The 22,879-nt window shown below is 41.3% G+C and overlaps 1 protein-coding gene across 2 annotated transcripts in view; it reads right to left on the bottom strand.

The window, feature by feature from the left end:
• The window catches only part of FRS2 (fibroblast growth factor receptor substrate 2), a 32,574-nt gene extending 15,507 nt beyond the window's left edge, over positions 1 to 17,067 (bottom strand). The window contains exons 1-2 of one of the 2 annotated variants that reach the window (XM_081878541.1): positions 16,978 to 17,067; positions 14,443 to 15,194 (exon numbers count right to left, since the gene is read on the bottom strand). The gene's annotated coding sequence lies outside the window, so the exon portion shown is untranslated. Of the gene's footprint in view, positions 1 to 76; positions 215 to 14,442; positions 15,195 to 16,977 lie in introns of those variants that run through there. The other variant, XM_081878542.1, reaches the window with a different exon arrangement.
• Between the last annotated feature and the right edge of the window lie 5,812 nt (positions 17,068 to 22,879).

Raw genomic sequence — 22,879 nt, forward strand, 5'->3', positions numbered from 1 at the left:
AGAAAGAAGTAGTAGCAGCAGACTTAAAATTGGGCCTTATGCCATTTACAATAATGCACACACAAAAGCCAGTCACCTGTTTTTTCTTGTCTCCTGTTCCTAAATCTGGCTGCACATCAGGGAGATCCTCTCTTTCCATTCTGGCAACCATGCCATATCCAATTCAAATCATTCTTACTTGCTTTTCTTATTAGTTTACTGGCAGTCAATACATTTTTCTGTATCAAAAAATTAAATACACAAACTGTTCAGGAAAAAGTAATTGCAAGGACAGAATACGTGTCATTATGTTCCACTGTCCATTGCATTTCTCTTGCAATTGAAATTGCTTTCATGATGCATACAGAGTTGTCTTAGGACATTGACACCTCAAGATAAAAGTAGTTGCCTGGTGGGGAGGGGAATATTTCTTGTTTGGATACTTCTAGAATCCAAAGAGATATTTAAGCTTATGCTCTGTTGAACTGGATAGGAGGACTAGTGTGTCATCTAACAACAGTGTAAGATTCACAGAATTGGAAGCAGTTCTTTATTTTCACTGCTGGTGCCAGAATCCTCTCCTTGACAGAAATAGCATGCCAAAAGTACTTATTAAGGAGTAAGATAATCCAAGTCAGTTCCCATACGAATATTTTCTTGTAACCCCAAATTTTCTGGAAAGTATTGTTGGCCAAAAGCAGCCTCTACAGAAACTAGTGAGTTAACCTTGTTGGACTGTGATGACACAAAAGCAGGACACTGTGAAGGAACACTCACAGACTTATGAACCCAGCTCCTGACAGTCATAAAACCTAGAGTTTAAGGGACCCAAGGGTCATCTACTCCAACCCCCTGCAATGCATCCTCCTCTATATAGGTAAAGGTAAAGGGACCCCTGACCATTAGGTCCATTTGTGGCCGACTCTGGGGTTGTGGCGCTCATCTCGCCTTATTGGCCAAGGGAGCCAGTGGACAGCTTCCGGGTCATGTGGCCAGCATGACTAAGCCGCTTCTGGTGAACGAGAGCAGCACACAGAAACGCCGTTTACCTTCCTGCCGGAGCAGTACCTATTTATCTACTTGCACTTTGACATGCTTTCGAACTGCTAAGTTGGCAGGAGCAGGGACCAAGCAACGGGAGCTCAACCCATTGTGGGGATTCGAACTGCCAACCTTCTGATCGGCAAGCCTAATATGTAAATGTCTAAGCTAGTTTGAATACTGTATATGGAAATGCTGCTAAGTCTGCCTCTTACAGGTATTAAGGAAGCTGTTGTTCTGCTCTGTGGTTTAACCCTCAGCTCCACCAGCGTCCTACTCCAATTAGAGATCAACAAAATTTGTGTTTGCCACCAGCCTTATGCCTCCCTGAAGGGAGAGACAGGGCACCTTCAGTGCCTCTGAAGTCCAGTAAGACTTCAGGGGTGAGTCTGAGCTGAAATGGGTACACATGGAGGAACACTTGATATGACTGCAGCAAGCAACTTTTCTTTATTATCTCCACTATGTAGCTGCCTTTCTACATATAGCACCAAAGGTGGCTAATGGTAATAATAAAAATACAGTAAGTCCATTTTAGTGTTAGTAGAGAACACAAATCAAAGCCACATCACACATAATAAGATGAGCTGTAAAACCTATTAAGGCAAGCTGCAAATTAAGAAGTCAAGTCAGCTGAACCAGCCTGTCTAGGTTGCTTTTTTAAGTCTTTGTCAAGACAGTGGAAGGGCACCTGAAATTGGCTAAGCAGCCTTCCTAGGGAAGGACTTCCAAGCTTTGGGCACAGCCACCAAAAAGGCCCCAAGCCCTATTCACTAGGAGGTACTGTACATAATTACCAAAGACCTGGTTTTGCTCCCATGGTTCAAAGACAGCCATTGCCGCCATAAATGTCTCAATCTGTAATGGTCAGGAAAAGTGGGAAGGTGGGAAAATTGATGTTCACACTTGCCATAACACTTGCCACATCTCTGAGGAAAAAAAGCATCTAGGCTCCAAGGAGAATGGAGTATGTAGTTAAAAGGTATGAAGTCTGCCTATCAGATGGGTGATACTCACCAGCAAGCAGTGCTTAGCTCCAACATTGAGAATGGAATACGTTCTGGAGAGGTAGAAAACTAACTGGCAACTCCCCTATGGCAAGTTATCACCCAACTGTCTTAATAATGGTTCAATTTGCTAGTGGTTTCCAAGATTACCACCTGGTGAAGCTTTAGGATGCCGATTTTCAAATTATTAATGCTGGTGCAACAAAGTGGAGAATATACCAACAATTCATCTGAAAGGCATCGCTTTTAATATTAAGATAAACGTGCTATACTTTTTAAAAAAATGATCATTTAGGGAATAGCAGCAGTGCCATGAAATCAACATCAAATCAGCATTCAGCTATACTGTATATGGAAATGCTGCTAAGTCTGCCTCTTACAGGTATTAAGGAAGCTGTTGTTCTGAATGTTTCATGAAACAATCATTTTATTCTTTCTTACTACTGATTTTTGTACACTGCTATGGGAGTCTTCTCTGCTAATGAGCAGGGTATAAATGCTTCAGATAAATACAATCTATTTTTATGCAACACAAAAGTTCACAAGAAAGGGAAGGGGAAGGGGAAGGGGAAGGGGAAGGGGAAGGGGAAGGGAAAGGGAAAGGGAAAGGGAAAGGGAAAGGGAAAGGGAAAGGGGAAAGAAAAGAAAGGAAAGGAAAGATGTTCATGTGTGAAAAATAACCAGAGTGGAGTGCACAAGGTTTTAAACAGAACTTAAGATTGATCCCTTGCGATTTACTTTAGGTGAAAAAATTTTCATCATTATTCCTAAACACATGTCACAAAGTCAATCTGTTGAAACTAGTGGAACAAACTTCTACATACTGGGGGAGGTGGATTACAGTATTAGTAATTCCACACTGTACAAGCCTTTAGATGAGAGCTGGAAGAATGTTTCAGATTCTTAGACATGAGCCTCAGATTAAGGACTATTTCTGCACGTAAACACGTTTGAAGCGAACATTTATAAGGTATAATGTACTTTAAGAGTCTTACTAGGCTGTTCCTGGCCCAGAGCTAGCTATGCTTTTGAAAAGCCTTACTCTTTTTTACTCTTTTTTTCTTCCAGCCACTAGTAATGTTCCACATATTACAGAATGATACTTTGAAATTTCACCTCTTTCAAGGCAAGCAGGCAAAGGTGGAAAGAGGCCATTAAGTTGCTGATTCAGAAATGCTTCTAAACCCTCAGCCTAGTATAGGGGTTCCCAAACTGTGGTCGGCAGGCCACCAGTGATCCATGGGCTTCATTCAGGTAGCCCACAACATCTCTGTTAATAATTTGATACAATAGAAGAAATTAAAGAAGCAAGAAAATACAATAAAAAGCATAGAGCATCTAGCAAAATGCACCGTAATTGCTACAGCAGGCAGAAATGTCATTAAATGATCCATGAAAACCCTTAGCAATTTTCAAGTGGTCCATGGAGGGGAAGTTTGAGAACTACTAGTCTAGACTCTAGTATGTATAGACTGCTGAGGAATTGGGCAACAGAACTAAAACAGTCGTGATGTTATTGTGTGATGCAAGAACATTAGAAAAAGTCTGCTGTTGGACTTGGCTTAAAGCATTGCAATATCTAAACAGCAATTCTCTACACATGGCAGGGCAGTGGCTTTTGCACCTCCAATATCCTATACAATTGAGAAGTAAATGTAGTCACTATGCCCCACTGGGCATCATGTCACATCATGTCAAGTTAGAAAACTTATTCCCTTGTAGCTTGTTTGTTTTTAAAACTTCCACCACTTTATTTTGAGTCAACTACGGACCATTAGTCAACTAAGGCACAGTTCTTTTCCATATCAACAGTCCAAATTTCTTCTCACTCTGATCTTCTACATTTCATGAACACACACTTCATATACTGATTTCCAGCTTCCACTTATCCTTAAAGAGAAATACAGGGGGGAAATCCACCTTTGTCATTCATAGCTGACGCAGACTGATACGAGGCTGTTTGCAAACAATAATTAGGAGCAAAATCCCAAAACCTCCAACTCTGGCCCCAGCGCATACTATCTTCCATGGAAATTCACCTTGCATCATTTCTAATTACTTATTCACTTGCTTTCTCAGTCACATTAACTATACAACTAGCGCATACGGTACACCCACACCTCTACGGAGTACAGGGGTCTTTCTTTGGCTTATCTCTTTAAACCACTGGTCATGCCAGGTGTGCAAAAGGTTAACTCTGTAACAGACATGCAAGAAACAATTTGTTTTGTACAAACAGTACTCTTAGGTTACATACAGTGAAGACAATTACGAACTATGCACTTTAAAAAAAATAGAATCTCCACACCAAGAAAAAAATGATCTAGGCATTCACTCTTAATGTTGCACTTCTCCTGGATGTGTGTAATTTGCTAAACTCCTATTCTGCATTACTTCTACAAATTTATGGTTTGCGATTTTTTTATCTGCGCTACACATCTTTCATGATAAGGAGATGGTGTTAAGAGCAAGGGTGCTAACAATTGTGCAAAACAGGAATAAGTAACTTTGCGTGTCACACAAGCTCACCCACCTAGCCCATTTAGGAGCAACGTAGCTTGTCACAAGCAGCATCTGCAAGTGTTCAGATATCTCTAAAATCAGGAGTAGGAGGAAGAGTCTTTTTAAAGATGAGATTCTCAGGACTGTGAATACATTGACATGAAGAAGACAAAGAGCTGTGTAGTTACTGTGAAGGTTGATAAACTTCTCTCTCATTGAGATTTTTCATATTAATGTAATGTACAGTATCTGTTTTGTAGGAAACCATGGCAAAGTCAAAATCATCATCCTCTGCAAACCCTTTTGAGAACATGCTATTCAAACTAGCTTAGACATTTACATATTAGGCTTGCCGATCAGAAGGTCGGCAGTTCGAATCCCTGCAACGGGGTGAGCTCCCGTTGCTCAATACCTGCTCCTGCCAACCTAGCAGTTCGAAAGCACACAAAAAAATGCAAGTAGATAAATAGGTACTGCTCCGGCAGGAAGGTAAACGGCATTTCCATGTGCTGATCTGGTTTCGGTGTTCCATTGCACCAGAAGTGGCTTAGTCATGCTGGCCACATGACCCAGAAAAACTGTCTGCAGACAAATGCTGGCTCCCTCGGCCTGTAAAGCAAGATGAGCACCGCAACCCCAGAGTCGTCTGCAACTGGACTTAACTGTCAGGGGTCCTTTACCTTTTTACAGATTATTCATTTTGAATTAAAAAGCATAGTCCCTCTCCTCCCCAAGTTAAATTTCAATTGGTGGGGGGCTTAAAAGACAGAGGGCAGTATCCAAGTAGTTCTGTTACCACAAGAACTTCCTTCCCCTTTCATCTCCCCATGTGCCTGCCACACTCTCCCCAAATCTGCTCCAGAGGGTTGGAAGAACCCCAATAACATATTTAGGGGATGTACAGGGAGAAGAAGTTCCACTGCATAGCCAAAAGTCCCTACACTAATGGAAGCATTTCATTGGATATTTCGCATATCTTCCACTTACTGAAATAAAAAGGTCTTGTTTTGCTGTCTGAAATATATTCAGAATTATCAGGGCCAATGATCAAGAGTTGCAGAATGGGCTGGAAAAAGGGATAATGGAACAGATTTGACCAAATGAATCTTAAGTAGAGAAGCTTAGAGGGCAAAACAATAGTTCTAGCCATCATCATTCAGTGCCAACCAGACTATTTGTTGTGGTACTGCTGTCAAAATTGGAAATGGTTACATTAATTATTACTAGTTAATACTATTATTCTTTATATGATTTCTTACCCACCCTTCACCATGATGTGCCAGGGCAGGTCACAACAATTTAATTTAAGCAAACCTCACCCTTATTGAAATACAACACAATAAAGCCAATAAAGTTAGCTAAGCATCACTGGACTGTCAATATTTCAGTCCCGAGCTGGAAAAATATTGTCCTCTTGCAATATTGTTCTCTTCTCCCATTCCCACTCCCCCCCCCCAAAAAAATTTATTCAATGGGTTGGTATTTTTTTTCTTCAAAATATTCTTTGAGAATGGCAAAATTCATTATCAAAAATTAACTACCCATCAGCTGACACAGAATACCAGAAAAACAAAATAGCTCTGCAAGAGGTGTTCCAAGTTGCTCTGGGTTTCTGTTTGGAAAATAAAATGCAGAGTATAAATAAAAACTTTAAAACACTTTAAACAAAAACTTTAAAAACAAAGCTTTTATTTTGTTACATAAAACTTCTGAAGTATTTAGGAGTGTAACCTCAGATGGACTTTGTCAAAATAAATAACTACATAAACAAACAGTATGGTCCCTTGAACAGCCCACTCTCAGCTAAGATTCCTCAAAACATGTTTGGAACTGACTCAAATAAGGACATTTAAACAGGCAATTAATGAAGTCCATGCATATTATTCCAATAATATTCACACTGAGAGCAGGCTATTGTTCCCTACTCAGACCTTATTGTTTAGGTTTTTCCATGGTTTAGTTTTTTCTCCTCCTAGGAACAAGTCAAACAAACCTAAAACCACTTGCGACTACATCTTTTTAATTGGTGTAGTATACAACCTACTTTGGAAAAACATTTGGCACAGATGAACCTAAGTGCTTAGTTGCTCAAATACAGTCTCTTATTTATCCCTCCCCACTAGGAAAGCTTGATATTTTTCAGTGCATAAAAGCTAACACTATTTTCAGCTCTTGGATTAAATCCAAGTTTTGACATTTTCAGTGACTAGCATTTGTACATATTTGTGATGGAAAAGCAAAACACAACCCTGATGAATCACACACATTTATTTAAGTAGTTGGTTAAAAGTGAAATATTTATTTTTTAAAAAAGATTATATAATCCAAGGACTTCCATCCTAAAACATGCTTACTCAGAAGAGAACCCCATGTCTACATAGCGGGATCTACTAGAACAGGGATGTCCAACAGGTCAATCGGGATCGACTGGTCGATCCCTGGGAGGCTGCAGTCGATTGCAGGCTCATTTTCCTTTGCTTTTGCCTAAGAGCACCCGGCTCAGATTTTTTTGTATGTTCTCTATTGTGTGTTTGTGAGTATTGGTATGATTATTTTTATCCTGACTTTCCAGTTGTCCTCTCACCACCATTTTATTCCCACTACTATCCTAACATGTAATGTAAACTGAGAGAAAGTAAGGCAGGTCAGTCACTCATTAAGTCTCTTGGTTAAGCAGGAATTTGAACTTGTGTCTTAATCATCTGAATTCCAGCAGTATAAATATGCCACCACCCAGGCTGTGACTAGGTGAGTAATTCTCAGGTTAATCACAACAATAAGCCAAGAAAGGATTATTGTAACAAAGCTGTTATAGATGTTATTAAAAATAAACAATTAAGCTGAAGTCACAGCAGGAAAAAGGGTAGTAAGTAAATGTTATAATTCCATGAGAAAAGTGAGCAATAAACATGACTATGGGCTTTGACTTTTGCAAGATAAATGCAGCTACCTGCCACTAAACTAAGGTTGTTGTTTTTATTTTTAAAAAATCACTGCAGCATGTTTTTAACTTGTTACAGATTAGCATGATCTAGTAACTAACAGATCAGTTACCGTAATCTAAACATGTCAATAATTAAGAAAACTGATTAAGAAAATTGCCCTTCTCTGTAAATATCCTATTTAAAAATGGGAAAGAGAAGAGTGAGTACAGTCCAAATTTCTACTCTAGCTTGGAGAAGTCCCTCAAAACAAGGATCTGAAAATCTTAGGTAGTAGGTATCGGCAAATTGTAAACATATACCTTGAAACATCCACTATGACTTCAAAAACTTTCACCTCACAAAAAATCTGAGCTAAGATCATTCTATACAACAGGTTTCTGGATGTTACTTTGCAACTACATAACAGACATATAAGCAATACATTACAATTGAAACTTATTCGCAACCACACATACTCTTCTGCTTCCATCTTCCATCAAGAACGTTAACACAAAATCTATTGTCTACAACCGAGCTGTATGTATGATACAACTCCATCTGCTCAGATTCATGAGACAGACTCTGATAGCTTACAGTTTAGACCTATCAAATGAAGTGAGAAAGCAGATCTACAAGGCCAGATGGGACCCAGCAATAATCTACTACTGCACAGCCAAAGAAGAAGAAAAAATACAGAACCTCAGTAGTTCTAACCTACTGCTCCCAGCTAAACCACTAAAATGTGTCAATAATCTACCACCTATCCTGCAAAATGACACATCCCTCTCAAAGATTTGGATGGCAAACCTGTACTTGATTACAGCCAGACCACCAAGCCAGCCTAAAAAACCTACTTGCCACATAACAGACACACAAATAAAGGGACCAAATTTGGCAACAAACTGAGATGCCAACTTTGTCCCCACATGTACTCAGGCAATGAGAATGTCAATCACATTATGTTAATCACTGGTGTATCTTCCAATGCCCTGCTGCATTCCCTCTTTATGCAGAAAAATAAACAGACACAATCTGACATCAGAAATGGAAATATCCAAAAACCAGTAAGTGAACATTTCAACCTACCAGGACACTCTGAAACTGACCTTAAGGTGGCCATATTGAATTAAAAGAAAAAGGAAGACTGCAATGTGAAACCACCAAATTGCAACTCATCAGGCAATTCAATTTCATCAGTTTCGGCTTGAACTGAGATTATGATTTGTTATCACACTATATTTGTTAATAAACTTACAAACTCACCAGTAATGCCTGGTTAACTAGACAGGGTAACTATTTTTCCTTTGAGGACATCACCATTTTCTATTCTTCCTGATCCCATCATCCTCTGAATTCACTCCTCTATATCCACCTTCCCCCATTTATATGTGTGCTTGCCAATTTAGGATTACACTTGGCTACCATTCTGGAATCAGCGTATGAAAAGCTCCAATGCAGACCCACACATTTCTACTTTCTATGCTCACCATTTATGATGCTATTTGGCCACCTTTCTCCCAACCTCGGAGTGGTAGTGGTGGGCAATGATCTCAGCCTGCTCAGAGCTTCAACATTAGGTGAAAGAACTGGAGCCAGAGCAACTCAGTCACACAGTGGCCAAAACATCAAGCTCCAGACCTTACAGAAGGGGAGGTAGAAAGGTTATTTGGCTGCTGTTGGCCAAACAACAGCAATGGAAGGATTTTACATTTTTTTGACTTTGCATCCAAAGCCAGCCAAAAACGGTGGAGCCCCGATAATATAAAATACAATTATATGACTAACATTTTCACAAGTAATAAAAACTGATGTTCCTTAAGTAGCTTTGACAGGCTCACACACCACCTTCTCAAGGAATGACCCATCCAGCTGCCTAAGCATGCTTTCCCCCCCCCAATCTGGCATCACTACTAGTGATGTAGGAGCTTTTTCTCTCCCACCCAGCAGCATATTTTTAAAATTAATAAATGAAAGCATTCAATGGATGGTAAAAAATGTTTGCTAGTTGCAAACACACAGTTCAGAGTGTTTGCAATTAGACAGGTATGAAAAATAAATTCTCTGCAATCCAATCTGTTTCACTTTCCTGCACCGCTAAACAAACAGCTTGCCACAGCTGCAAATGGCAGATATGGCCATTAAAGTAATGCAGCAAACACTAGATAATTTTTCTTTAAACATTTTTTACATACTCAATTTGACATTTCTTAGAAAGAAGAGCCAATTTTTCTCTTGCCCTAATATTTCTACCCTCTGATATTTCTTCTTCCATCTCTGAAGTTGGCAAGAGATCACTGAATGACATCTCTGTCTTTACTGACTCAAAGTCAATAAATATTCCATGGCATTAGATGCCCCATAGAAATGGGGGGGGGGGATCCATTCCATTTGAAGTCTTTAGGCATTGTTAAAGAGAAGTAACAAGAATAATTCATGCACTTAATGTCACATGTGCAGAGTAATACTATTCTCACATTACACTGAGTGGGACCAAAGATATGACAACCTCTATGCTAGTAGAGCAGCTGACTTGTTCAATGCATGCTCATCCCAGGAATAGAGGGGGAAATATACAGCCGGGGGGCGGGGGGGACCTTAAAGATGCAGAGTTCCTGTAAACAGCATCCACCACTCAGGGACTCTGCTGACAACACCAACATGCCACCCATAAAGGCAACCAATGAACTCACAATGAGGCATACACACCCTGCACCACCAAACGCAATATGACGCCATAGCACCAACAGCACACAGGCAGCATAGATCCTGCTATTGCAAGTTCCCACGCAGCCCAAAAGATAGGAGCTCAAATGGAGTTACCCTTCTCACAAGTACTAATTTATGACACTTAAAGGGAAGGAATAATAAATACAACACAGCACCCTCATAGCTCCCTGGAATAAGGATTTAAGCTCCACCCAGGAAAAACAGGATTGTATTCAATGCAACAATGACTCAACGAAGCTCACACAAAGAGAGTCCATCACTGCACCTCCACCGCAATCCATTGAAAAGCACCTATCAAATGTTGAGGCATTCTCAAGAAAAGACTGGGAAGATGGCACAGAGGGCTGAAGCAGGAAGGATGAACAAGGACAATATGGTGGAGATACCCTACCCCACATCCTAGGTCTTACCTAAAGATCTACTGACCCTCAGGAGAAGCTTCTGATGGGTGAAGGGGTTGAAGGAGCCACAGGAGATGGGGAATTCCCCTTATGCTAGCATCCTTTACCAAATGCTGCACAGGATGCAACCCAATTGGTTGTGTCAAGTTTGGGGCAAAGACTTTCCCAGCAACAGAGCTAGGCAAAACACACATTTTTAGTAATTAAAATTATGTACATAAAATATTATACAGTATTGGCTATGAAGTAAAAATGCTTTAGATGAGAAAAATTTAAAACACAAACATATATCCATCATGTTATTTTCCCCCATGCTATCATTCATTAATTTTTATTAATGTAAACATGTAATTCCAAATACACATGAGTATATTTATACCTTTACAACAACTAAAAACAAATAATAATAATAATAATAATAATAATACATATTTAAAAAGCTAATTGAGTCCAATTTAGGAAACTGAAGACTACATTAACATTGGATTAGCCTTCAACACAAACAATTTACAAGATCTTACCTCTTTGATTAGTTAATCATATTACATATGAAAATAACCTTTCTACAGGTGTGTAATGTGTATCAGCATAAACTTGCATTGACCTGGTTGTACAAGTTGTACACTGCCAGATGTTCATTCAGCATTCCAAGATTTTAGTGATTATCACTTGGATTATGCCCCACCCCTGGCCTTGCCTTTTTTTAAAAAAAAAAAAATAACACTGTCATTCTCAAAACAGAAGTCATCTGAAAAACTTACTTTAAAAAATTGTAACCAGCCTCAATTTTTTTAAATCAACTTTAGAAAAAGTGCGTATTTAAGTAACGCAGGCAGTTAATTAAAAATAAGATCAATTTACTTTAGAAATAAGAGTTCAACAGTTAAGGAACATGGGTGCTTTCTGTACCCTCTGTACATAAGAACACAAGAGTCCTACAGGATCAGACCAGAGGCCCTAGCCCAGCATCCTGTCCTCAGACTGGCCAACCAATTGCCCATGGGACACCTGCAAGCAGAACCTGAGCTCAACAGCACTTTTTTCACTAGCAATTCCCAGGAACTGGCATTCTGAGGCACATTGCCTATAACAGTGGCGGCAGAACATAGCCATCATGGCTAATAGCCACTGATAGCCTTATCCTCCATGTATTAATCTAATCCTCTTTCAAAGCCATCCAAGTTGGTGGCCATCAGTATCCTTTTGTGGAAGCAAATTCCATAGTTTGACTAAGCACTGTGTGAAGAAGTACTTTCTTTTGTCTGTCCTGAATCTACCAACCTGAATCTTCATTGGATCTCCATGAGTTCTAATATTTTCTCTGTCTATTTTTCTCCACACAGTGCATGATTTTCATAGAATCTGAGAGTTGTAGTGTTGGAAGAGACTTTGAGGGTATTTTGTCTAACCCCCTGCAATTAAATGTCTATCATGTCCCCTCTGACTCATCTTTTTTCTAAACTAAAATTCCTGAAATATTGTAACCTATCCTCATATGGGAGTTGCTCCATCCCCTGGATCATTTTGGCTGCCCTCTTCTGAACCTTTCCCAGTTCTGTCATAGCTTTTTGAGGTGAGGCAATCAGATCTGTACACAGTATGCAAAGTGTGACCACACCAAAGATATGTATAATGGCATTATGTTATCAATTTTCAGTGCCCTTCCTAATGAACCCTAGCATGGAATTTGCACTTTCTACAGCTACTGCACATTAAGTCCACATACATCTGCATGTAGTCATCCACTACAATCCCAAGGTTGAGAACATTTGAGTTCTTTAAGAACTTACAAGTAGATGCCATCCAGACGCAGTGATTTGTAAGTTTTTATTTTTGTCAATAAGAACTTTGTCTCATTGCACTGCTATTTGCCACTGTTCCTCAGACTCCCTTTCCTTTACAGGGACCTGCCAAACCATCTTATGCTGTGAAGACAAGATGCAAATAAAATTCATTCAGCTTCTCCACAACTTCCTTATCTTCCTTTAGCACAGCTTTGAATCATTTCTCATTAAAAGATTGAACCACCTCCATAGATGGTATCCTGCTATTTAGTGTTTAAGAGCATGCTATTTGATTGCATTTGAACTTGTGCCTACTGCCTTAAGAAATGCCTTTATGGTGCTCAGATGGCCGCTACAATAAGGTTTCATATGACAGACTCTGCATATGTGACCAAGCACAGGTGGGAGACATCACACAATACTTGTCAATCTTTGTGCCTGTCTAGTTGGCCCTGCACATGGAATCAGCAGCATTTCACAAGAATCTACTTCGAACGTCCTGGCTTTCAACACCCTACCTAGCAATCTAAATTTTATTTCCAGGAACTCTCAACCACATTTCTCCATGTCACTGGTGCCAACATGCACCATGACAACTGACCCCCCCCCCAATCCTATCTACCAGACTATCTAGGCAACAGACATCATCTGCAACCTTCATTCAAGACAGGCAAGTCACCCTGTTGTCTGCACATCCACCACAAGCCCAGCATCTATGTCAGGCATCCCCAACTTTCTGCCCTCCAGATGTTTTGGACTACAATTTCCATCATCCCTGACCACTGGTCCTGTTAGCTAGGGATCATGGGAGTTGTAGGCCAAAACATCTGGAGGGCTACAGGTTGGGGATGCCTGATCTATGTTCCCAATGATCGTCTATTTGCTGGCGCAGAACAAAATACTGCCAACACCAGGGATCATTTTTTGTCCTCATCTCCTTTTGGTTTTCAGAATAAAGTCTTTGTATGGACACTTAAATCTGCTTCCCTCAATCCATGTTCTTCTCCTAACACTATACATTAGCTGAGATGAAAAAAGGCCTATATTCTCAAAACAAAATTCAGATTCAATTGGTATTCATTTTGTCCCATAAGTTTTTCATGCACAGCGGGGCGCAGGGGACACCCCCCCCCAAAAAAAATCTCTAGATGGTAACTAGCTAATATGTGAAGGCACTGCTATATTTTATGCAAGTGACAACATTCTGGAAGAATGCAGTTCTACTTCTGCGTAAGTTTTGCCATGAAAAGGCAGGTTAAGTTTTTTTCCAGGTGAAAACAATATACATGCACTCACTGCCTTTCTACAGCCAAAACACACATAAGCAACTTTAACCACGGACAAACGGGAAGGAGTAAATGGTCTATGGAGGTTATTCTCCACCCCTAGCTAGGTAGGATCCAGGGACAAACTGCCTCATAACCAAAAAAACCAGGAGGAGAAAGACGCTAGACGACCCCTGAGACCTACACCTGGGAAAGAAACGCTTGGCGTCAACACACCTCGACGGTCGCAGCCTCCAAGGCAAATCACCCCGGGTGATTACAGGACCATCCGAGGCCCGGGAGGTGCCCAGCCTTAAACCGCAGTCAGGGCGGCAGACTGTTCACACCAGTCCGCCGCCGCCACTTACTCACCCCACCAGAAGCGCTTCACGTTCTGCACACCAAGCAGACACACACACACACACACACACACACACACTCCCTCCCTCCCTCCGGCACCCGCCGCCCTTCCCACCCCTCTGCCCCCTCTCCCGAGCCTTGTCCCGGTGTCTGCAAGAACCGCCGCCGCCTTCCCGCTTCTCTCCCTCGGGTTCTCCTCCTAACCACTGAGGGGGAATGGGCGGGGGGGGGGGTTGGGGGGGGAGAGGAAAGAGACACACACACACAGCCCGCCTTCCCATTCTGCCGCCCCCCGCCGCCGAAAAAAGAAAGCGGCCCCCTCAGCCCGCCAAGCCAGGCCGAGGAAGCGAGCGGAGAGAGCGGAGGGAGCTCCCCGCAATGGAGGCGCCCGGCCCGGGGCAATGGCGGGGGGGGGGGGAGCTGCCGCCGCCAAGGCAGATTTCGGCGCTTACCTTCTTCATGAGGCCAAGGCACCTCCGGGTGGCCGAAGGGAGCAGCCCGGAGGAGTCCTTCGCTGCCTGGTCTCCAACCCCGAGAGCTGCCGTTTCCCGAGAGCGGCAGCCACAGGCCTCGCTCTGGGCCGGACTCTGCCCAGGACAACTTCCTAGGCCAAGCGGGCAACTCCTTCCGGAGCAAAGGAACAGCAGGGCTGAAGGGAGAAAGAGGGCGAGCGGAGGGGCGGGGGGAGAGCGCCGGTCTCCCTCGGTGTGGGGCTCCTCGCCCTGCCCAGCGGGAGAGGGAAGGGGGAAGAAGAGAGGAGCTTGGCGGCGGCGGCAGCAACCGCCACCCACAGACCGCCTAGGCCTCGCCTTCGAGGGCGCCACCTTTCGCCGTTGCTATGCAACGCCTGCTTTGGGGATGGGGGGGGGGGTGGAAGGCGTTTTGCAAGCTCCTGGAAATCACAGCACCAGGAAAGGGAGGAGCGCTTTTTTCAGGGCGGGGGGGGGTCACTGTGAGCGCGACGGTTATCCCCTGATTTGCATGTCAACGAAATCGCCTCCTGAATAAATACGCTCGGGCTGCATTCCTATGCAATTCTCCCTTTGCTGAGGGAATTCAGTCAAGAGTCCTGCGCGGCTCCTTAAAAGAGCCTAGCTAGCGAGTTTTGTTATATCGTGGTTTTGAGTCCACGTAAGTTTATGGCATAATAAATGCGTTGGTCTTTTTACGTTCCACACGGCTCTCAGTTGGTTTTGCTGTAAGACTTACTACCACTATTGATTTCTTCTTTTTTCTTCTTCTTTTGAGCTGCCATGCATAGGGTTGCACTGTTAGGGTCACAATTGATAAAGCAGTTTACATACAAGTGTACTGGTTTCTGTGGTTGATCTTTGCAGAATCCCTTCTCTCCAAGGGCATGGGGGTCAGTGCTTAGGAAGAAATGGGAGGCTGCATTTTTACCTTAGATTTTACTACAACAAGAATAATAAACAAAAACCACTGGAAACTCAAGAGATAATTTCAGCCACAGCAGTTATTTTGCATCTGATGAAATTGGTTCTAGGCAGAAAAAAAACCCACCAATAAGACTGCAATTCTTAAACTTCCAAGGGACAAAATTCCCTCCAACTCAGTGGGGCTTGCTTCCAATATAAGATTGTGCAGGAACATCTGTTAACCTTTGAGATGCTACAATATACTCTTAACGCCAGATAAATGCTGGTGTGAGGTATTCTGATCATATATCCTCCCTGCTGATTTAACACAGATTATCAATATGTTTACCCTAGTCTTACCTTTAACACCCTAGTGGTGTCCAAACTTTTTTCAAAGAGGGCCAGATTTGATGAAGTGAAGAGGCTACCAAAGGGCCAACCAAAGTTGCTGAGCTTCTTTTAGAATGAAGTTGTTGAGGTTTTTTTTTTTTAGGATTTTACCCCAGGAAATAAACTGCCGCAGGGGCCGGATTAAACTGACCAGTGGGCCGGATTAGGCCCCTGAAACAGACTTTGGACATACCTGCCCTAAATGGTATGGGGCTAATAACCTTAAAGGCTTCCTGCTGCCATACCTAGAGATAAATTTTGACATGTAGGAGCTCATCATCATTGTTCCCATAGCTACACACTCCAAAGATAATGTAAAGATAATGTAAAGAATGGTTCATGAACAAATGCGTACATACGGTGTGTATGATATTGTATGTGTGTATGTTCATCATACCACAGAGCATGGATAATACCCATTTTATCAATAAATACCCATTGGCTAGTACCCATTTTATTAGAATCAACTGGCAGACATATAGTAGTGAATTGCCAGTGACTGGTACAGCAGTAAGCAGGCTGGACTTTGGCTAGGAAGTCCTGGATTCCCATCTCTGATGAGCCATCAAGTTTGCTAGGTGACCTTGGGTCAGTCACTGCCTGAGCCTAGCCCAAGGGATCATGTGCCAAGCCGGAGCAATCCCCCAGCCCCCCAAGTATACAACATTGGTAAATACCATGTCAGCAGATGGTTATCGCTAATGCTGTGACATTGCTCTCCTATGTTCCTGCTTTACTGCTTCCATATGAACCTGTTCAGGCACTATGTCAAGCAACGGAGGCCCTGCTGATTCCACCTACTCCTCTGAAGAAATAGCAGTGTCTATGCTCACCCCAAAGAGGCTCCCTGCTCACTTTCCATGACTTTAAAATAATAATTTGGAGCTTAATTTTTATCCGTTGTGGTTGATCTGTTACTCTGTGTTTTATATTTGATGCTTATTGATGGACTGATTTAAAGTCACGTATGGTAAATCACCTGGAGATTCATTGATAGAAAGGCAGGATATGACTATTTTAAATAAAACAAAATGACATAATTTTGAAAATAGTCATACTGGCACAATGTGCACAGTGAGCAAAACTAAGCACAGTTAATACTGAATTTCACCAAAATGGATTATTAACTTACTATTCAAACTAATACTGAATTTCATCTGAATTACTCTCCAAATACTGAATTTCATCTGAATTACTATCCAAATTTATTTCCAATTTTACCACTTGTGATGGCCTGGGACTCGGGCTCGGGCTCAGAACCAGAAGAATCTCAGTCCACACCGGATTCTTTGCCTCAGGCAGTGTCTGAACCAAGTCTGGGGCCTAATTCTGAAGAGCCTCAGTCTGCACAGGTTCCCCTGCAACAAGCACCAGCTGGGCCGAGTCAGGGACCTGAGCCTGCCCTGGCTCCAGATTCAGGGATTACCTCGTTGCCTTCAGCTGGGCAATCACTTATAGCTGCTCCACTACCTGTTGGGTCAGGAGAGGCTGAGGTGACCTCTGGGTCTAGTAACCCACCAACATCTCCTGAGCTGCAGAGACTAAGGTCTGAGAGAAGGAGAGACCTGAGTACTCACAGGAGGAGTGCCCGTCTTCAGGCGAGACAGAGAGGTGAGTCACTGGGGGAACAGGACCGGCCCTTACCCCGACAAAGATAAAAGCCTGTCAGATCCCACCCCAGGTTGCGGGAACAACATTGCTGTTTGCCAGAACCTGCCTGGGAGCCTGTGTCTGACCTTGCCTGGTTTCCTGCTTCGTGTCCTGCCTTGGCCCTGTTGGACTGACTCCTCGTGGAACCTTTGGATTCAGGACCGGACCTGGACCCCGTGGCTCGGGCTACCCCCAGGCCCAGCACACCACTATTAACTGCCCCAGTTATATTTATAAGATGTGTAAGTTGATCCTTTGTGTGTTGATTCCGAAGTATGCCCTACCGAATTTAATGGGGCCTAGTCCCAAGCGAGTGCACATAGGACTCCTACAGCTGTTACTTTATGCACACATTCATGGAAGAAAGTCTCCTGAATTCAGTGGGACTTGCCATTTTGTAAACATGCATTGGATTTAGCTGCTGGTTTGTGCCTGTAATTATTATTTTGTATTATGTTATCTGTTCTATGCTTTCAAAGATTCCAGCAAAGCAATATTGGAGATGAAGAAATGTCCCACAATCTGGTTATGGAATTCTCTGGCACTCTCTGAATTTTGTCATATTGCTAGATCTCTGGTGCTTATATAACCTGAATCTTCCGAGAAAAGTCAAACCAATTGGCATGTGAAAGCTAATTTGTGCTATTACACGCTTTTGTTCATTAAATGTTGTCTTGGTAGCTATATGCTTTCAACTGCCACATTGTTTTCCCCTACTCTATTTCATAAAGTGTATGAATAAAAACTCCTGGGAAATAGCATTAGTAATATGATCAGATTTGAGTTACAAGCTCTGAGTGAATCTGAACTTAGAATACAGTTTATCTTTGTAGATCATGGCATAGGCATAAGATTGAGATAACTATAATATGACACTATATTCCTCCATGATACCATCAAACAAGCCTCAAACAAGCCTCTATCCACCTGCTGAAAGGCATTCAGGAATATCCTGAGTTCACACACATCTGACTTAAGGATCAACACACGCAAATTTAGTCAAACTCCTCAATGAGATCCATCCCCTCAATGAAGGTGATTTGAAGGCAGGTCACAGACAGAGATGCCTAGGTTCAAATAATTGCTCCCTATCAAAGTTTTTCACCCTTTTGTTAAGCAGACAGGATGGCCAGTTTTAACCATTTGTCACTATTCTGAAAGGACTTAAGGAAATTGTTGTTGTTGTTGTTTAGTCAATTAGTCGTGTCCGACTCTTTGTGACCCCATGTACCAGAGCATCTTCCACTGTCTCCCAGAGTTTCATCAAATTCATGTTGGTCGCTTCTATAACACTGTCCAACCACTTATTTCACAACCCTCTTCCCTTTCCACTGGCATGCCTTGGCAAAAAGTTATTTAAAAGCCTAGATTTAAAGGCTAGTTGACTCTTATAGCTCCAACAGGGCAGCCCTTACTCAATGCTCCCCCGGACTCAGCATACTTAGGCTTCGCTCTAAGGGCAGGTATACTCACCCCTCCTTCTACTAGTGTGGGTTTATTATGGCAAAAGTGTCATGCCCATGCTTCTGAAGGCCTTTAGAATAGTTAGGGAATCTTTTACTCTTTAAATTAAGGTGTGTATGTATCGTAATTTGCTACCTGCTTAGACTGTAACTTTGCTGTCTAAAGCAGCATTTTCTGTCACGCCTATTTTCTATAATAAACCAAGCTTTCTTTATTTCTTTTGTGGGTGAGCTTCTTGTGGGCATAAGGGTAAGGGTTAGCACACATCCATAACAAGCACACGTCCTAACTCCAGCAAAAGATCCTAAAACCTCTCAGCAGTGTGTATACAAACATCCATGAGCGCTGGTTGTGCACGTGTGAGTCCAGGAACACATGCATAACAAAGCAACATATCAGATAAACGTTGCTCAGAGTTTTTATATTAGCACAATTTTTGTTATGCCAAAATTATTAAAATTAAATAGACATGTGAATTTATTATTTACCAAAATTACATATTTAGGAAACAATTAACTTCAGAATTTGTTGATAGGAATGTATCTAGTCTACCCACAAGATTCTTAATATTTTTTAGTACAACTGGGACCATTATTCTATTTCATTGCACAGTGTTGGATAACCAGGAATTAGCTGTTGTTAAAAAATAAAAATCTGTATATCATTTATTTCTATCTTGCTTAGGAGTTAATTTTCTAGTAGTTTTGTTAAAAATAAATAAAGCCACAACCAAATATCCTGCAAGAGGGTAGCCTTCTTAGGTCTTTTGTTCTGCATCCTGATTGTAGCCATGTTCTGGTCCGTACTTTTAAGCATGCTTTGCATTGCAGCCTTAAATTGCTCACATATCATTGTCTGTATGGTTGGGGCCTGCATCTGCTTCTCTTTCTCCCAAGGCATCTCAATCTTGACCTGTCATGCCCCTATTATTCCACTCCCTGCACTCTTAAAAGAAAGAACAGCTATTGTGTGGTGCTTTTGTGATGGAGATTAGACTGCATAGACTACATATTTTCACCTGTGACCTATATTGTTTTAGAAAGTAGCCAGCCCTGTAGTCTAAAGAGCAGTCAAGCAGCATAACTTGTTTTTACACTGTGGAATATATCTGCTAAATAAATTGTTCCTTATTCTTTCCCATGTTCTCCTTTAGTTTGCAGGAGTGCCTCATTCCTCACCAGATGATTTCCCACAATCCCTTGTGGCGTGTATCTGAGAGATGCACTCCTGCGCATGAAAATCAGGGCTGCATTTAAAGTAGTATAAGCACCCTCCGCATCTTTTCTGGACCCCACACATTACACTTTTCTCTGACGGCAAAAATACACTCAAATAACTGACTGTGAAAGCAGGCAACCTTCCATATCTGGCATGAAATTTACCATTTTTCTCCTATTACAAACATTGTGGCTGGCGAAACCCAGCCAGATGGGCAGGGTATGAATAAAATTATTATTATTATTATTATTATTATTATTATTATTATTATTATTATTATGTTCTTTAGAATACTTTCAGGCAGGTGGGAAGAGAGCCATTCCTTTTATGCCATATGATAAAAAGGTACCACATTCAGAGCTCTGATAAATGCTAAAGAATCTCAATTCAGGCAGCAGGGAAAGTCAACTCTGCAATTAAATACTCATAGATGATTATTACTCTGCTGCTGTCTCGTCCCTGTCCCCGTCCCCAGCAAAGTACTACACTATCACTTACTGAGCATAATGGTTAATTGGTTCCTTGGGAAAGAATTTCCACATATTTTTAAACAATGTTCCTCTCATCTGAAAGTTGCTAACTAGCCAGCAATGTGATCTTAAGTATGGTTACAGTGGTACCTTGGGTTACATATGCTTCAGGTTACATACGCTTCAGGTTACAGACTCCGCTAACCCAGAAATATTACCTCAGGTTAAGAACTTTGCTTCAGGATGAGAACAGAAATCGTGCTCCGGCGGCATGGTGGCAGCAGGAGGCCCCATTAGCTAAAGTGGTGCTTCAAGTTAAGAACAGTTTCAGGTTAAGAACAGACCTCCAGAACAAATTAAGTACTTAACCCGAGGTACCACTGTACTTCTAAATTCCACGGGATTAAATGTAGTTACTCCATGGTAAATTTGTTTATGATTGCCATCTAGGAATCCTGTGGAACCAAACCAACAGAGACTATTCTATATAATAGATATATGCTGAAGCAGCAATATTTCCTGTTAAGTTGTGGGTTGACATAGCAGACGACACAGCGATTTCTCCAAAGCAGCTCTTTATTTTGTAAGCTGGAGCAGAACTGACTAGCAAACAGCTCAGCCGGCCTGCTTTTATAGGCAGCCGGTTGTCAACATTGTAGCAACAACAACCCAGAGTTTCCCGCCTAAAATAACTGATGTGGACCTGAGTGAAAACTATCTACAGACCTGAGTGACAACTATCTACAGTATCCCCCTGCTGGCCCAGGGTGAAACTTCACTACATAACATTTCCTATCATGAGAGAGAATGCTGTACTTTTATCCCTGCATGTACCATTCAGATGACACGGTTAATACAATGGTGCATGATGTCTCTTTGGCCAATATATATTTCTCCGCAACTATTTTTACACTTACAAAGGATGATAACAGCTTATATTACAATGTATTACCAAACAGAAAATACAACTGGGAGATATCTATCAATGAATCTATAATAACCTCCTTACAGAGTTAAGATCTACAAACGTTTTCTCCTCTGTGAAATCTGGTAGTGAAGTTCTGTCAGCAGATCAAAGCTCTCACCTCCTTGTGTGCAGCCCCCAGATTTTCCTTCACAGTGCTTTATCATATTCTTTTAGGTTTGCTTTTAAGGTCCTTATTAAACTGCTGCTGGGAAGCATCCATTTTCTGCTGAACTTACTATTGAGATACTTGGTTTTCAAAATCACATGACTGGCTTCATCTTGGCTCGCTCACCAGCTCACAGTTTCTCTCCAGGGAAACAAAAATCCTACACTTTTCTCCAGTGTTGAGCATTCCCTACTTCCCTGTGAAAAGTCTGGTAGCAATGCTACGTTTGTTTCCTTTACAGAATAGTGCACTTGACTAGAGACTTATAAACTGATTATTGTTTTATTTAGCTATAAACATACAAATATTGGAAGCAACCGGAGTCCTAAAACCAAGCAGCAAAACTGTAGGTCCTGAATTGCTGGAAAATAACAACAAAGATTTTTAAAAAGAACACTTAGTTGGTCTCTAAGGTGCTACTGGAAGGAATTTTTAAAAATTTTATTTTGTTTCAACCACCACCCTGATAATTCTGCATAAAATTCCTGGACACCAGACCCCGCAGTTCTCCCTCCACCCAAGGCTATTCCCAATCCAGGCATAAATTCACATCTCAGAACTCTCAACTATCTCTGCCTCTGTGTTAAAATTGAAATTAAGATCCTATTAAAATAATTTATTCACGTAAGTATTAACATTTTTTCTTCTTTGTTTTGGTAATGCTAAATTAGCTAATTTCCTGGCAAACCTCCATGTGATTTAAATGAAGAAATTTTTTTTTTTTTTAAGTTTGACCCTTGCTTCTCCATCTTTAAAGAATGAATGGAGACATTTGCATCTCTTATTTTCCATTGTAGGAAAATGAAATGAACAGTGTATTGAATCCTCTCTCTTTTATATATATATAAATTTTATTGTTGCAACACAAACACACACAACACTAAAAGAATAAATTTAAAAAGAAAATGCAAATACGAATATAGATACAAATACTAAACAAATAATAAACATATAACCATATTTCACTTCTTGTTTTCTTCTAATTGACTTCCTTCGCCCTCAGCACAGGTCTACTTTAATATTTAATAAACTGTTTCCTTCTCATTTCATTTTTTCCTACTTTTCTTTCTATTTTAGACTTTTATACCCTAATTTGTTTTGCAAAAGTTAATCAAAACAAGTCCAGGTATTAATTTGAGGGCACTGCTTTTAAAGATAATCTCTCTATTTTCCCCATTCGTTTTGATT

This window comes from Podarcis erhardii (genome assembly GCF_964252035.2).
Source record: "Podarcis erhardii genome assembly, chromosome: 10".
Lineage (NCBI taxonomy): Eukaryota > Metazoa > Chordata > Lepidosauria > Squamata > Lacertidae > Podarcis > Podarcis erhardii.